This window comes from Heterocephalus glaber, unplaced genomic scaffold, assembly GCF_053883595.1.
Source record: "Heterocephalus glaber isolate CG9 unplaced genomic scaffold, H.glaber_assembly_v1.0 deba00001504, whole genome shotgun sequence".
Lineage (NCBI taxonomy): Eukaryota > Metazoa > Chordata > Mammalia > Rodentia > Bathyergidae > Heterocephalus > Heterocephalus glaber.
The window spans coordinates 29,115,345-29,130,425 of record NW_028258324.1 but is presented as its reverse complement, the minus strand read 5'-3'; the positions used below and the strand labels follow the sequence as shown (position 1 = coordinate 29,130,425).

The 15,081-nt window shown below is 35.8% G+C and overlaps 1 pseudogene; it reads left to right on the top strand.

The window, feature by feature from the left end:
• Window positions 1-10,825: 10,825 nt before the first annotated feature.
• On the top strand, window positions 10,826-13,187 carry LOC101707123 (putative monooxygenase p33MONOX pseudogene; annotated as a pseudogene).
• The last annotated feature ends 1,894 nt before the right edge of the window (window positions 13,188-15,081 follow it).

Sequence of the window (15,081 nt, the reverse complement as noted above, 5' to 3'; positions counted from 1 at the left end):
CCAAATTCTTTCTTTTGCTATTACTTTCCTTCTATTTGGCTACTGCCTTCCCATTCAGTTTTCCAGTCACAAATCTCAGTATAGTCTGAAATTCATTTCCTTTTCTCAAGTTCTCTTATAATATATATCATATTTCTGTGATCCTTATATACAAAATATATCCCCAATATATCTATTTTGCTCCACTTCTGCCACTTTACCCTTTTTTCAAGCCCCCCGGTTGTTGCCTTCAATCCTGCTCTTTAGCTGGTTATAAGGCTGGCACTTTAGCTCATTCTGCACATGGTAACGGTTGTATATCAGTGAATAAGAGCACATGACACCCTGTATCAAACCTTTATGAGAACTTATAAAATTAAAGCTTATGTGGGTGGTGGTATTGCTCAGTGGTAAAGCACTTGCCATACTTGTGTAAGATACTGGCTTCGACCCCTTGCACTGCAAAACAAAAACAAAAAGAAAGAAAAAGGAAACAAAAAACATTTCTTTACCCTGTCTACTATGCACTGTAGGTGATAGGATGAAAGGGTTCTGATCCTGTTTCCATGGTCTCTTTCTCTCCTACACTCCGGCCCCAGTTCCTCAGTCTCTTCAGCCTTGGTTCTCTCTCAGGATTTTTATACTTGCAGTTCACTCTGCTCAGAATATTCTGACTTATGAGTTTTCCACAGTTTGATGAAGTTAATGAAAGATAACACAGGTCACGTTAAAGAAAAATATCTTCTATTAAATGTCATATAAGTCAGTGTTAAGTGAAGTAAATGAGACATGGAAGCTTAAATATCACATCGTTTCTCTTATATGCAAAACTATACATAAACAAAGTGCAAAATAAAAGACAGATAATAGGAGGGGAGAGAAAGAGAGAGAGAGAGAAGACTTATTGTAATCCAGCATGGAGAATGTATCCAAAAGCGTACCTTTACTTAGTATAATTGTCTTATGTGTTTTATATGCTTTTTTGTTTATTAGTCTGGTTGTTAACCTGTACATATGACAATTAACTTTATGAGGAGTTATAAATAAATGAATCTGATGCTGGCAAAATAAAAGGAGGGAGGATTTGAGGGAAGGGGAACAAAAGGAATTGAGATGTATTATGTACATGCTTCAGTTCCCTACAATGAAAGTAATCATTATATGCTGCAAACAAATACTAGTAAAAATTTAAAAATAAAATAAACATAAATAGATTAAAATAATTGTAGAGGCTAGTTTTCTACTTTTATATATCTTCAAATTTTCCTGTAACAAAAAATAAAAATAAATTAGTATATTCTCAGAAAATTGAAGATTGTTAGAGAGTATATATGGTTCCAATTCATATAGCAGCATGATAAACACTTGTGAATAAAGTGACATAAAACAGTAATTATTTTATTATGCTCATAATTTATGTGGATCAGGAATTTTAAAAAGGTTCAGTGGACATCCATGGACTTTGTTCTGTGCCAAGGTGCTCAGCTAGAAGTCTCTAGTTGTGCAAATGATTTGAGAATGGCAAGATTGGATTTACCTCAAGGCTCATTTAATGATATGATGAATATATTAATGCTAGCACTCAGCTGGAAAGTAATCTGAACCTGTCACTGTGGCTGCTTAGGCTTCCTCACAGTATGGCAACCACATTCTAAGAGCATTCTAAAAGAAACAGGCAGCCAGGTGCCATGGTGTATACCTATAATCCAAAAACTCTTGGAGTCTGAGTCAGGAGGATCTGAAGTTCGAACTTGGATCATGCAATTTAGTGAGACCTGGTACCAAAATAAAAAATAAAAAAGGCTGAACATGTAGCTTTGTACAAAGGCTCTGGGTTCTGAGTTTGTTCAGAATTTCCAGTACTGAAAAGAAAAGAAAAAAGAAAAGAAAGAGAGAGAGAGAGATTTGATGCAGGATTTCAGGTGCTGTGATTCATTTGTATAAGACTATTACTGTGTGCAGAATGACCTGAAGTCTTGAGTGAATAGGAGGGAAGTAACCAAACTGAAGGAAAGTAATAACAAAAGAAGGAATTTGGGGTTAGGTGTAATCAAATATCTTTGTCAATTGTTTTTATTTCCTAATGAAAACAGCAAAGCAAACACACTGATAAGAGTTATAATGTACATAGACTTTTTAAAATGTAGCCATTGAAGTCACTGCTTTGTCCACATTATACTAGTCACAAGACTATGCAGGTTCAAATGAATTAAATGTAAACCTCACTATTGATGGAAAAGAGTCAAAGCCACATTTTAAGAATAGAAAGTAAGAAATATATTATTATCAACATTTTCCACACATTTCTTACCTTGAATTGTAATATCACAGAAAACAACAGAGCAGCTGGCTGCAGGAAAACCACAGGTATCAATGACAAGGACAAAATGTGTCACTGGCCTCACTTGGGAGACAGATATTTGCGTTTGTTGGATATTTTGTGTCCAATAGTTTTTATGTTATAACAATTTTTTAAAAAAAGAAATTTCTTAATTTCAACATAATATAATACGGCAAAGGTAACTTTCAGTAATGTAATTTAGGGCATAATTCATCATGTTACGTGACGTTTGTGACACCTTATGGCCAACAAATAAAAGATTGCAAATCACTGCCTAAAGATTAAACAGATGGGAAATAGGATCAAAGGATTAAAAAAATCAAACTATTCAGAACTTGCCAAACTTGGCAATCCCTCCCTTCTCTAAGCTATTCCTACTTTAATTTTTTTAAAAATCATGATGAGACAAAAATATGAAGGCCTTATGCCTCAGTGATCAGCCAAAGAATTGTCAATCCACACCATATTCACAAATATAATGCTTAACATTTAAAGAAGTTTCTCTTGTTGTTTTCAAACATATTTCTAAACATGAGAAAGTTAAACTATTAAATCTCTTAAACTATTCTAACTATACTTATTTGATGAGTAGAAGGTAAAAATAGATGTGAATTTTATACATAAAGAGTAGCATTGCTAATTATGTGTACATTTAGTTTAATTTAGAAAATTGGTTAAACATTAACTGAAAAATAAAGTGATAGAGATATATAAGGTTTGTGGGGAAAATAGATTAAATTCATTGACAAACATACACAGAATGAATGTAGACTTACATATATATGTGTGTGTGTGTATACACATTTTGGCAAAAAAACATAATTGAAGAATTATTTTATTAACAAAATTTGAGTTTGAAAAATGTGAAACTCTATCACTATTTTTGGAGATGATACATCTAGGTTTTCATGTATGAACTGTTTCAAACATATTTTCTGTTAGTTGTCTCAATTAATTGAATACTTCTGTATATAATTCAATAGTGAAATTATTGATAATTTGACTTTTGAAGTTTAAAACTCAAGTATGAAACATGGAATCCAGAGTTTACTCCTTTGTAATAGTTTTGTAATATACAAATAATTCTCTATATTAGCTCCTTAGCAAAAATAGTTTTTTAATATACAAAGAATTCTCTACATTAGCTCCTTAGCAAAAATTATATTTATTGCTTAAGATCTAGCTCAAGTACTTTCCATCTGGGGTCTTTTTGACACTGTTTGTTACGATACTCATCATATTTCACTGTACCTACTGTGTAGCTTGTGTTTGTTCATGTCTCACTTGCTGTGCATACAAATGAGATCACATAAATAATAATGACCAAAATTGCTTTAGTTTTGTCTTAACCTCCTTAAGTAGTAACTGAGAGCCCTGGAAGTGCATGTCAGATATTCCTAGCAGTGCATAGTGTTGCTCCTTGTGTAAGGACAAGCCAACTCCACAGTGGAGCTGACACAGTGGAGCTTCCACAAGGCTGACACAGGCACTGCTGTATAAGCATCTCTTGTTGAGCACCATGCTCTCTGCTGCTGCTCTGGCATGGCTAATCCATAAAATAATGAGATGTTCTAGACTGAATTTTTATGGTACTAAGGAGAGGAATGTGGTGTTCTGAAGGAGGAAGAAATCTTACATCCTACATCTTATTTTCTTCTTTACCACAGGGAACATGAGCAACATTTTGTAAAAGCCCATTTGGAACTATTTTTTTAAAGTGGCATGCTTTCTGACTCAGCAATTCCACTTGTGGAAGTAACTCCTAGGGTTACACTGGCCTATGCTGTTTTTAATAAAATAATAAAAGTATTTCTAAAAGCTTATTTGGAAATATTTATTATAAAATTATAAAGTTATAACAAATAACATTTCTGGTGCACCTATAAAGCAGATTATTTTTTCCCATAAAAATAACTATAGCTGATTTCTCTCTCTACTGGGAGTTTCTCTCTCTACATGGGGTTTTTCTTCATTCTCTTGTCTTTACAGTTATGGCAGAAAACAGTGTACAATCTTCCCCCTTTCAGCCCAAAGAAAAGGCAGACTTGTGTGCCCTTCTACATTGCTTCTCTTTAGGCACTTCCAAACCCGTAAAGCTCTTTAATGAAGTAATAGGCATGGCCTATTAGTTAGTTTTTTTTACTGTAGCAAATATGTTAGACAATCACCTTTAAAAAATGACAGATTTATTTTGGTTCACAGTTTTGAAGATTTCAGTTTGGCGCATTGCCTTTGGGCCTGTGGTGATCAGCATATCATGGCAGGAACACGTGGCAGAGGAAAATTGCTCATTTTGTTGCCAGGAAGAAAAGTGAGAGAGAAGAAAAGAGGGAACTGAGGTTCCACCATCCTTTTTAGGGGTACATCCTCAATTTCTGGAAGATCACCATTAGGCTCCACCTGTTGAAGTTTATGCTGTCTCCCAATAGCTCCAAGTTGAGGTTGAGCCATAACACATCTGCCTGGGGACATTCCAGATCCACATGGTCAGAGATGGCCAACAGCCACTTAGGTGAAGGCACAGTAGTCTTAACATTTTACGTATTTTCAGCCTCAGAAGTTTATAAGACCTTGCAGATATAAGCCAAAACCCTTTATCTTCCTTGAATCAATAATAAAAATATAAATTTAAACTAACTCATAGACCAATTCCTTAATGCTAAAAATAAGCAAAAACTAGTATCTGTTCTGAAATATGAAAGTTTTGCATGGCTAGCAAGCTAGCACTAGTATGAAGACTGGCAAAAGTTAGGAGATTCCTGGATCAGAAACAAAACACTTTGTTTCTTAAAGCAAGAAACACGAGCTAGATGTTTACATCAAATCCTTTTGACGTTCTGGCACAACATGTTGCATCATAGCTGAGAAGCCTGAAACTTAGAAACTTAAAGATTTTGTAATGTGATTGTATTTGCCAATTTTCTATCATGGTGACAAAATCCCTGACATAACTCAATGTACAGAGGAAAGAGATATTTTGGCTCACAGTTTAAGAGTTTTCCATCCATGGTTGTCTGTTTCCACAGCTAGGGGCCTGAAGTGAAGCAGGAACATCAAGGAAGCAAAGGGTGGTAGAGCAAAAGCTGCTCATCTCATGGGAGTTGGGAAGGAGAATGAGAGAGACAGAGGGGCCTGAGACAAGAAATGTCTTTCACAGGCATGCCATCAGTGAACTACTTCCTCTAATAGACTCTGTTTCCTAATATCCCATTCAGCTACAGAAATGGGCCTTCACTATCACCTCTCCAGGCCCCATAAGGCTCCCATGCATTGGGTTCAAATCCTCAATTCATGAATCTGTGAGGAACACATCAGATGTAAAGCATAGCACAACACAAAAGCAATCCACTCATTTTTCCCAGACTAAAATTTATCTTTATTATACTACAGAGTAAACAAACATGCCCTCTCCTGGCAGCCGGGTTGAGGTGGGCTGAGGGATATTCTACATTTCACTTCCAGGGCTGCTTACTCTACAAATGTCCGTTAAAAGATGATTTTGTAATTGTAACAAAGACCATAGATCCCTCTGCTCAGATGCGCAGAAACTCAGAAGACTCATGAGAACTGTCTCACCATACACCAAGAATTAAAGTGGCCTTGCATTCCCAAGGGTTAGTTAATATCATGAGCAGACTTCAGGTCATTTGGCACACGATCCAGTCATTCTTTTGTATAAAACTGAAACAGTAAAAGAATAACATGGTATTAATTCAATTTTATCGATTAACACTGCTAGGGTCAAGTAAGGCCTTTCTAAAAGAAAATGTTTTTAAAGCCCTAATACCACTGTGGTTATCCACATCCTGTAATAAATGTTATAAATTTTTTGTATTACTGGGAATTAACTTGAATCCTTTGGACTAAGCCCTTTTTTTGAAAAAAAAAAAAAAAGAAAGAAATCTAAGAGAGGGTCTTGCTAAGTTGCTAAGTTGTCCAAGCTGGATTTAAACTTGCATCGTCTTTCCTCAGCCTCCCACAGAGCATCATAATATTAATGTATAATATTATTGTATACATTCCAAGCCTTTTTTTCCAAATATTAATAAACCAAAAATTTAAAACAAAGTAGGAAAGCAAGGTAAGACTTGTCTTTCTCCTACTTGTGTAAGCTAGGATATAAAAAAGATTAGACTTTAAATAATAGAATTAACATCTAGACTATATAGACTTTAATCATAGATATTCACATGTAAAACTTGGTATTTCCAAATCCTGGGGCCTGAAAGTGCTGGTTCCATTTTTTTGCAGGTATATATTAGAAAGTTATTTTTAGAAAATAACGAAAAACTCATTATATGAGGAGGTCACGTTTTATGAAGTAATGTCTGGGAAAAAAATCCACTGAAGTTGCATAGGCAGTATTACTTTGAACAACATACTTGTTTCAGGATTGTTATTTGGACTGCTATTAGGTGTGGTCTCAGCATGTTATTGTAAGATGATGAAAACACACTGATGTAGTCACCAAGAATGGTTTTATCGATTTTACCTTCTCTCTTAAACTATATTCCTCCAGATACCAACCAGAGTCACCCTATTTGAAATCCAAACAATGAATAAGAAAATATGCACAAGTTACTGGATGCCTGAAGGTATGTTGCAAAGAAATTTCAAGAATAAAGAATTTGAGAATAAAGGATTTTGAAATCAATTCCCAATTTCTAATGTGTGATCACAAATAAATAAATAAAAGGACAGAAAGAATCCTTTACATATTTTTCTTGTATACATTTTACCCAAATTTACTTAAAGAGCTAATGAACATTAAAGGTTAGAAGTAGATGAGTATATCATGAGACATCATAGGATGTAATCAACAAAATTCAGACTGTACAATGTGAAAATTTTGCTTTACATCAACAAATAATTCACAAAGAGTAGAGGAGAAGGATGGAAAGAGAGAGAAAGTTCAAAGGAGATACTTGACATATTAGCTAATTGCAAAATATGGTCCTTATTTAGGTCTAAAGAAACAAACTAAAAATTAAGGGTTTTTGGGGGGTTTTTTTTGTACCGGGGATCGAACTTAGGACCTTGTGCTTGAGAGGCAGGTGCTGGAACCACTGAGCTAAATCCCTGGCCCTAAAAATTAAGTTTTAATGAGTCATTTAGGAAGTTTTCCAGAATTAACAAATCATTGTAATTTTTAATGTATAATTATAAAATTGTGGTGAGGTTTGAAAGTTCCTATTCCTTTAGAGATACAATCTTTTCTGGGATTCTCTTAGACGTAATACAACTCCCTACTAACTACTCAATTATCTACAAATATCTTAGTCTCATTTCTGGTTTCTTTCCTATTCACTGACTATGGAAGAAGTGAAAAAAAAAACACTAGCCTTTTCATAACCATATAAAACTAGTCATGGTTTCCCTCCTGGATTCATTGCTGCCTTCTCTTAAATTCAGTAAGAAGTGCTTAGAAACTTTTTAATTACAGTTAGAAATAAACTCAATATTAAAAGAAGCATATCAAACTCTTACTCAAAAATCTGAGGTGAAGCTTTTCTGTCCAGAAAACTATGAGCAATGTATAAATATCAAAATAAACCATAGAGGGCAACTTTTCTATTCAAACATTTGTGAAGTTTCTTGAGAGGCTGATGGTTTCCACTTCTGATTTTTTAAAAAAATTAAATTAATGTGATTCAAGGGTATAATCAAGACATCATTGCTTTTACTGATATTGTATTAGGCTCATGCTATAACAGCAGCCAACTTATGTCCTCAAAATAGACCAATCAAGACTGTGAATGAGAAGTAACATCTCTATCTCTGTAGAATCCTCCAAAGAGTAAACTAGAGTGAACAGAGCAAAACACAGTGGTGATGCAAACTTTGATCTTGGGTAACTATAGTTTGGCATCATTTTTGAATTGCTATTACTAACATTGAGTGGTCTTGACTTAATTGTTGAACATTGTATAATGTATTAAATTAAAGGGGCACAATTTAAACAGTGCTGCAAAAAGTAGTCAACATAAAAGAAATATTTAAAAGGTACTGAATTTCTCAGCAAAACTAGGGGTGTTATTTCTTCTAAAGCAAATTTATCATCTATTCTTTTTATACCAATTATGACAAGATCATTTGGGAAATCCATGTCAGGATTAAATTGAGGATGTTGTAACTTCTTTTGTTATTAGAAAAGAGTTATCACAGGGAATAGTATGAGGTTCTCCATGAGTGCAGACCAAAGTGCACAGGATGTGTTTGTGTTTCTCTGTTTTCCATGCTTTGGGTTTTTTTTTCAGACCAATATCAAAACATAACAACAGGATAAAGCTTGTTATTGCTGACTTCTACTTACCTTGGAGAAATTAGGAGTGATTATTCACTTCAAACAGAGGATTTCCTCTTATAAATGACCCAAGAGGGAACGATCCCTCATTCTGATTTCTGTAGTTGGTGATGTGAACATTGAAAATCTTCTGTCTTGAATGAAGGGAGATAAAAGATAAATTAATATTTGCCTGAATTCTAAGTGTTCTGAGTATTAGATTTAAATTAATGTGGAGATTGATTATAACAGAAGCAAATAAAAGCCATAGGGTTGATGTATACAAAAATCATTTGCTGAAAATCATAGGGCATATACATTAGGTGACATGTAACTTATTGTACAAATTGTGACACTTGAGAATAAAATGGATTGCTATTAATAATTTTTCTCAGAATTAGGCAAATCTGGACAAATGATCATCTTTAAATATGCAGACTCCTAAATGCATCAACCAAATGGTGAGAGAAACATATTGTACCAAATTTTATCTTAATGAATTTTTGAAAATAACATGAACTCAAAGTCAATATCTTATTTAATTTGAATGAAGACTATTTTTTATACTCAGTGTTAGAATGCAAGGAACAAAACAATTACAGTTTTCATATATCTTACCTAATAAATTCTCATTTATAGAAGTGATCATCAGAAGTATATATTGGTCAGATATTCTAAAAATGAGGTTACCTTACAAAAATAATGTTACTTTTAAAACAATGATTTCCCTCTTCTTTAACTATTTTTGTGTCTTTTAGCAGCGCAACAAAACTTAACACTAGTTAATGAATCAAATTCATTCATTATATGGATAAGAAAGTTATTTGCCTTCCTAGAGTCAGCCTGTAGCCAGGATTTGAAGGAATATCTCTGACAGTTCTTTTCCACCTTGACAAGCTGCTTCATTTATAGCATTCTTACTGCTCACTGTTGTCTGACTCTACCCTCTAATGAGAGGGGATTTCTCTACTTCTTTTTGCCATAGATATGCAGCTTAGCATCTTTTCAAGTCTGTATGAAGAAAGCGCATATATTTTATTGAGAATTTCACAGGGCAACAAATAGAGAATTTTAACTTTGGACACCCCAGGCAAACAAATTGATAGTCTTTTATTAGAAATGCCTTGCCATGGATATTTTTAGAACTCAGTGATATCAGAATATGTTCTCATTCTGGGTAATATAAGAATGTTTAATTCTCAGCTCATTTGAACTGGGTTCTATTATATGACTTACTAGTTTCAGTAAAGGGGCTGGGACAGAAGTAAGATGTGTTACTTCAAAGCTGAAGCATTTTATTGGACAAATAAAACCTACTTTCTTTCTGAGCTACAGCAATCATGAGACGGTTTTAGGTTTTTAGAGTAGAGACAAAAGATAGAAGTATCCTGGATTGCTGAGTGACCACTATAGGATAATTTGTGAGAAAAGAACCTGTCATGAAATTAAGACAGATAAGGCACTGAGCTGGGAGCATTGTGGGGTTCCCAGCCTAGCTTGTTTATCCTGCCTAAGGACACTTCTTTGCTTGAGATCTTCCTCTACTCCAGTGCTACACTAACGAACTTGCACACTCTAAACCATCATTATTCTTATTTAAACAAAAGTATCTCCAGTTCATTGACAGAGCCTTCTTAAAATGTGATTTCCTTTCCTTTCTGTATGTGTAGACACATGTCTCTGGATAAGTAAAATAATTTTTTTGGTAAATTATACTATTAAAATTCTGTGAATATATTTTACTGAATTTGCAAGCCTTTTGAGGATGAGAGGCTTTTAAGTGAAAGACTGCATCTAAGTTTCAAGCTCTGTAAATTTCCTGAAATATTATCCTTTTGGGGAGCTGCCTACATTAATGTGCATCTCATCTTTAGAGTTCATCTTATTTTCAAAGTGGTCCTTGAGTTTTAAAAAATGATAAACCTAGGAACCTCTACTGTAGGAGCAGCATGAGCTTGAGATGAAAGCAGAGCCAAATAATGGCCCAGATTCTAGATCCCATACTCACCGGCTATGATATAGATTCTTATTACTGTTACAGATTTAGCAAAGTCAGAAGAATGGATTATTCACTAGTTAATTGACAAGAATCTAAATGTGTCTTCACTAGAATATAATTAATTAAACATGGCTATATTTATTAGGTAAACAGGATAATTTCAGGAAAGATCACAGTCCTAGTTGCTTATTCTCTCTGTTAAAAAAAAAATACAGAAAAAAAAGGTTACTGATTATTTTTGTGACTAAGAAAGTGCTTTTCAGCTAGTGCTGCCTGGATCATGGTTCAGGCTGCAAGTGTTGCCTCTGCCTTCACGATGGCTTAGGTCTGGACTGTGCCACAACCTCTTGGAAGATGTGGGTTGTGAGAACCTCTTTAGTGTTGGAGTTTGGGCCACAGGCATCTTGGTAGCAGCAGGAGAATGGAACCTCTGGATGGACTCTTCCTGAAAAGCTTTACTAATTTGCAGCAGCTGGACAATGTTTCTCATTAACATCTATCTGTCAGCATAGTCATGACATCATTTCACTGTGGTGACAGGGACTCATCTCCAAATTCTTTATAGAAAAAGCATCTGGATCCTAGTTTTTCAATGGCTTCAAGACAACCAGAAGTTCCTGCTCCTGGGCCTGGTGCGCCTCTAGGCAAGATGTCTATGCCCATCAGGGTCTGCCGCCAGGTATTCAGCTATGGTGATGCTCTGGGGGACCCTGCACCCATGACTCCTCCTCCAGGGGCAGCATCCTCTGGAAGCCAGTGATTCCAGGGTGAAAGCACCAGCACCTCTCTAAAGCAGAGAAAGGAGAGACCAGTGTATCCCCCACTGCCATAACCCTGGCAATGACCACTGACAGTACCAACAAGGTCCTGGTGAGCATTCAGCATTTCAAGCAACAGGCAGGGCTGAGAGATGCTGGCTATACACCACACAAGGGCCTTACCACCGAGGGGACCAAGTACCTTGGAGTGGCAGAAGCACTCCATAAACTCAAGCTCTAGAGTGGAAAGACAACAAAAGAAGAGAAACAGCCTGCATCAGCCCAGTCCAGCCCAAGCAGCACACTTCATTCTTCTTTGAAGCAGGATTCCAGAGGCTGGTTCACATCTGGTTCTTCCACAGCCTTAACTGGCCCAAATCCTAGCACCATGGATCCTGGAAGTGAGGATAAGGATAGACCCTCATTAGAAAAATGGACCAAGACCCCTCTAGAAGCCAGATTCTGGAGGTTTTGCTGTCCAGGCCTACAGAGAAGCCCAGAAGCCCTCTCCCATGGAGATGATCCATCCCCAGGCCACCCAAATGGCTGAAGATCCAACAACCTTCAAGCCACCCAAGACGGACATCCCAGTGATAGAAACGAAGAAACCACCACTGCGGACCCATAATCTCAAACCACGTGGCCTGAATGTGGTCACACCCACTGGGTTTTAGAGTGTTTTCTATTCCAGAGTAGAGGGTTTCTTGTGTCCTACTTCCCTTGGCTCTCACATAGGAATGATATATTTTTAAACCTCTTAGACGGAGGCTTCCACTGGAGACACAATTAATTTTTGAGAAACAGTGTAAAACTTGTACTTGTGTGGAAGAAGCCATTTTGTACTGCTTTAGACTAAAAAATCTGAGCAGTAATTTAGGGGGCACTTGCAACCTATTTTTGTATCATGTACCCTAGACAAGAACTTCAATCATTGCTTACTAAGTAAATAATGTTTATGCTAGTCCAAAACTGAGATTTGATTGTTTTATCACAATCAACAAGAACATTGATAAATCATGGTGTAGAGGTGCCCACTAACTCGTTTGGGCAACTTTGGGCCTTTTGACCATGCTGGTGCTGTGCTCCAGCTCATTGTTTGGGCCCTAAGGTACATTTGAGATCTGGGTACAGTTAGTAGCTAGGCCAGGGAGGGATCTCACTTGGAGTCACCTTGCTTTTTAGTGAACCTAATGGATCATTTTGTCCTGCAGCCATTCCTTCATGTCTTGGTACCTCCTGGACCACTGCCACAGGAGAGATACTTCCCTCTCATCATAGAACAAACAGTGTTGCTTATCTTCTCTCTCACTTTAGAACGAGATTAGTTTAAAACCAATTTGGTTGAAAACTAAGTGAGAAAATTCAGTCTCCTGATTTCGTACTTGATTTCATTCAAGCTTTTTTCCTGGGGGTGGTGCTAGGAATGAACCTGGGGCCTCACACATGCTAAGCAGGCACTATACCGCTGAACTATACCTCTAACCCCTAGATATTAAATTGTTTTTAGCGTAAAGAACAAGTACAAGTGTAGACTTTAGGTTCATATAAAATTGATGTGTGATCTTGTTTTGGTTTTTGTCCGGATCAGGGCCTGAAATTTTGTGGGGTGGGAGAATTCAAAATTTTTCTGAGTGGAAGAATTTTTCACTAAAATGAGGCTCATACCTTTATGCAACACATATCTTACTGAAGGAAGGAAAGAAAAATTGCCTTTTTATTTCTCCTCACTGTGTACAGTTCATAGTCATGAACACTGTCTCAAATATTGCTGTTCTTTTTTAAGCAGCATTTTGTTTACATAAGGAACTCACCTTCCATAGAGAAGCCCTGGAGTCTAAAATTGTCACAATTAATTTATTTGTGTCTTCTTTTTCTTTTTTGGCAATAAAAAGCCTTACTACTTTAAAACAAAAACAAAAACAAAAACAAGTACTTTTCACAGGAGATATTTCTGTCAGATGGACAAGAGTCCAGTTTGACTGGAAGTTACAGCTGTTTTTAGGCCATGTTTAGATAGTAATACCAGTATTTCTCCTCGTTCTCCTTCTCTTTCTCCTTCTCTATTCCTCCATTTTCTCTCTTTTCTACTTCTGAGCCTAAACAACACTTATTCTGGAGGATTTGCTGTATAGTATACAGCCAGGTCTTTGAAGTTCTGCCATTTGAATAATCTCAGTTTAAACCTAATGAACTACTGTATAATTTAAAAACCAGAGGGCCATAGTTTTTCCAAGATATAGAGTGGATCTTCCCTTTTGTCCCTCCTAATACCTTGTTTCTAGTCCAAAGAATACTTACAGTATCTTATTTTTGTATTATGTTTCTCAAACTTGTGATATTATATAAGTTTTCATTTATCATATATATCATATGTATGCATTTAGATGGTTGAAAAAATTTTAAAATTTTCTCATTCTTTACAACAAAAATTTTGCAATTTAAAAACATCTACTGAACTTTTTAAAAACTTTAGAAATATGAATTTCAGAAATATTTATGTATCAGTCAGTTTTCTTCAGCAACATGATACATAACACCTGCAATTTAAAAGGGAAAAGATTTATTTTAGATTTCACTTTCAGAGGTTCAGTCCACGGATGGTTAACTCAGGGAGAAAGGGCATGATAGAGAAGCAGAGTGGAAGAAAGTTTCTCAGTCCATGGCAGCTAGGAAGAAGAGTGAAGGAAGGGAGAAGATGGGAAGAAGAATATTCCCTTTCAGGCCCTGCTTCCGGAGACCAGTCCTCCGTCTGGGCCCTACCTCCGTGTAGTATATTTAACTACTGACCTCATCAGTGAATTAATCCAGTGATTAATGTACCGCACTCATGCTCCAGTCACTTTCCAAAATTCCCACCTCTGAACACATGGAACTTTGGGGGACATTTTAGGTCTAAAACATAGCGATTTATATTTTAATTTCACTTAGAAATATTTTTAAATGATTGCTGATAGGAATGGCTATTTTTAGATGATACAATTCCTGACAACATATTATGATTAAAGGAAGAAGCTGAATGATGTGTACAGTGTTGTTATGTAGATAAGTGCTTTTTAAACTAATATGTCTTTGAATCTCATGGAGGTATTAACATACAGATTCTTGTTTAATAGCTGTGGACTGGGGCCCAAGAGCTTGCATAGTTAGCAAGCTCTATAGGCAATGCTGGTTCTGATGATTGGTACTTTGAGTAGCAAGGATCTGTGCACAAAAATGACACTACTTACACAGAATGTATATTACTCAGGTGGGAATATTATTTTGTGGTGCTTTTATAACTAACACTTCTCTCTACATTCAGTAAATCAGCATTCTCAATTTGGGACAAATCATATACAGCTATGTTATAGTATCTATTTGGCATATGCTCATTCTAAGAATATAAGGAATGAGAAATTATTACTTCCAGAATACATATTTAAAAGTTTTCAGTACATTTGAACCAAAGTCACGCACCAGTAGCATACATCTTGCCAAGATCTCAGAGTTTACTGAACTGTGCCAGTTGCATTTCGAAAAACTATGGTGCACCTGGGCAAAGGAACATGTACTGGTGTTTATCAGTGTACATGTTATCAGCTAAAGTGAGAGAAATTGGAAGGAGAAGTAATAATGTCTGAGAAGTCTGCCAAATAAAGTGCTCCCAGCAAATCTATTTTAAGGAGCTTATATAACTTTACTTTCACTTATTAATTTGGAATCAATCTTCTGTGAGATTGAC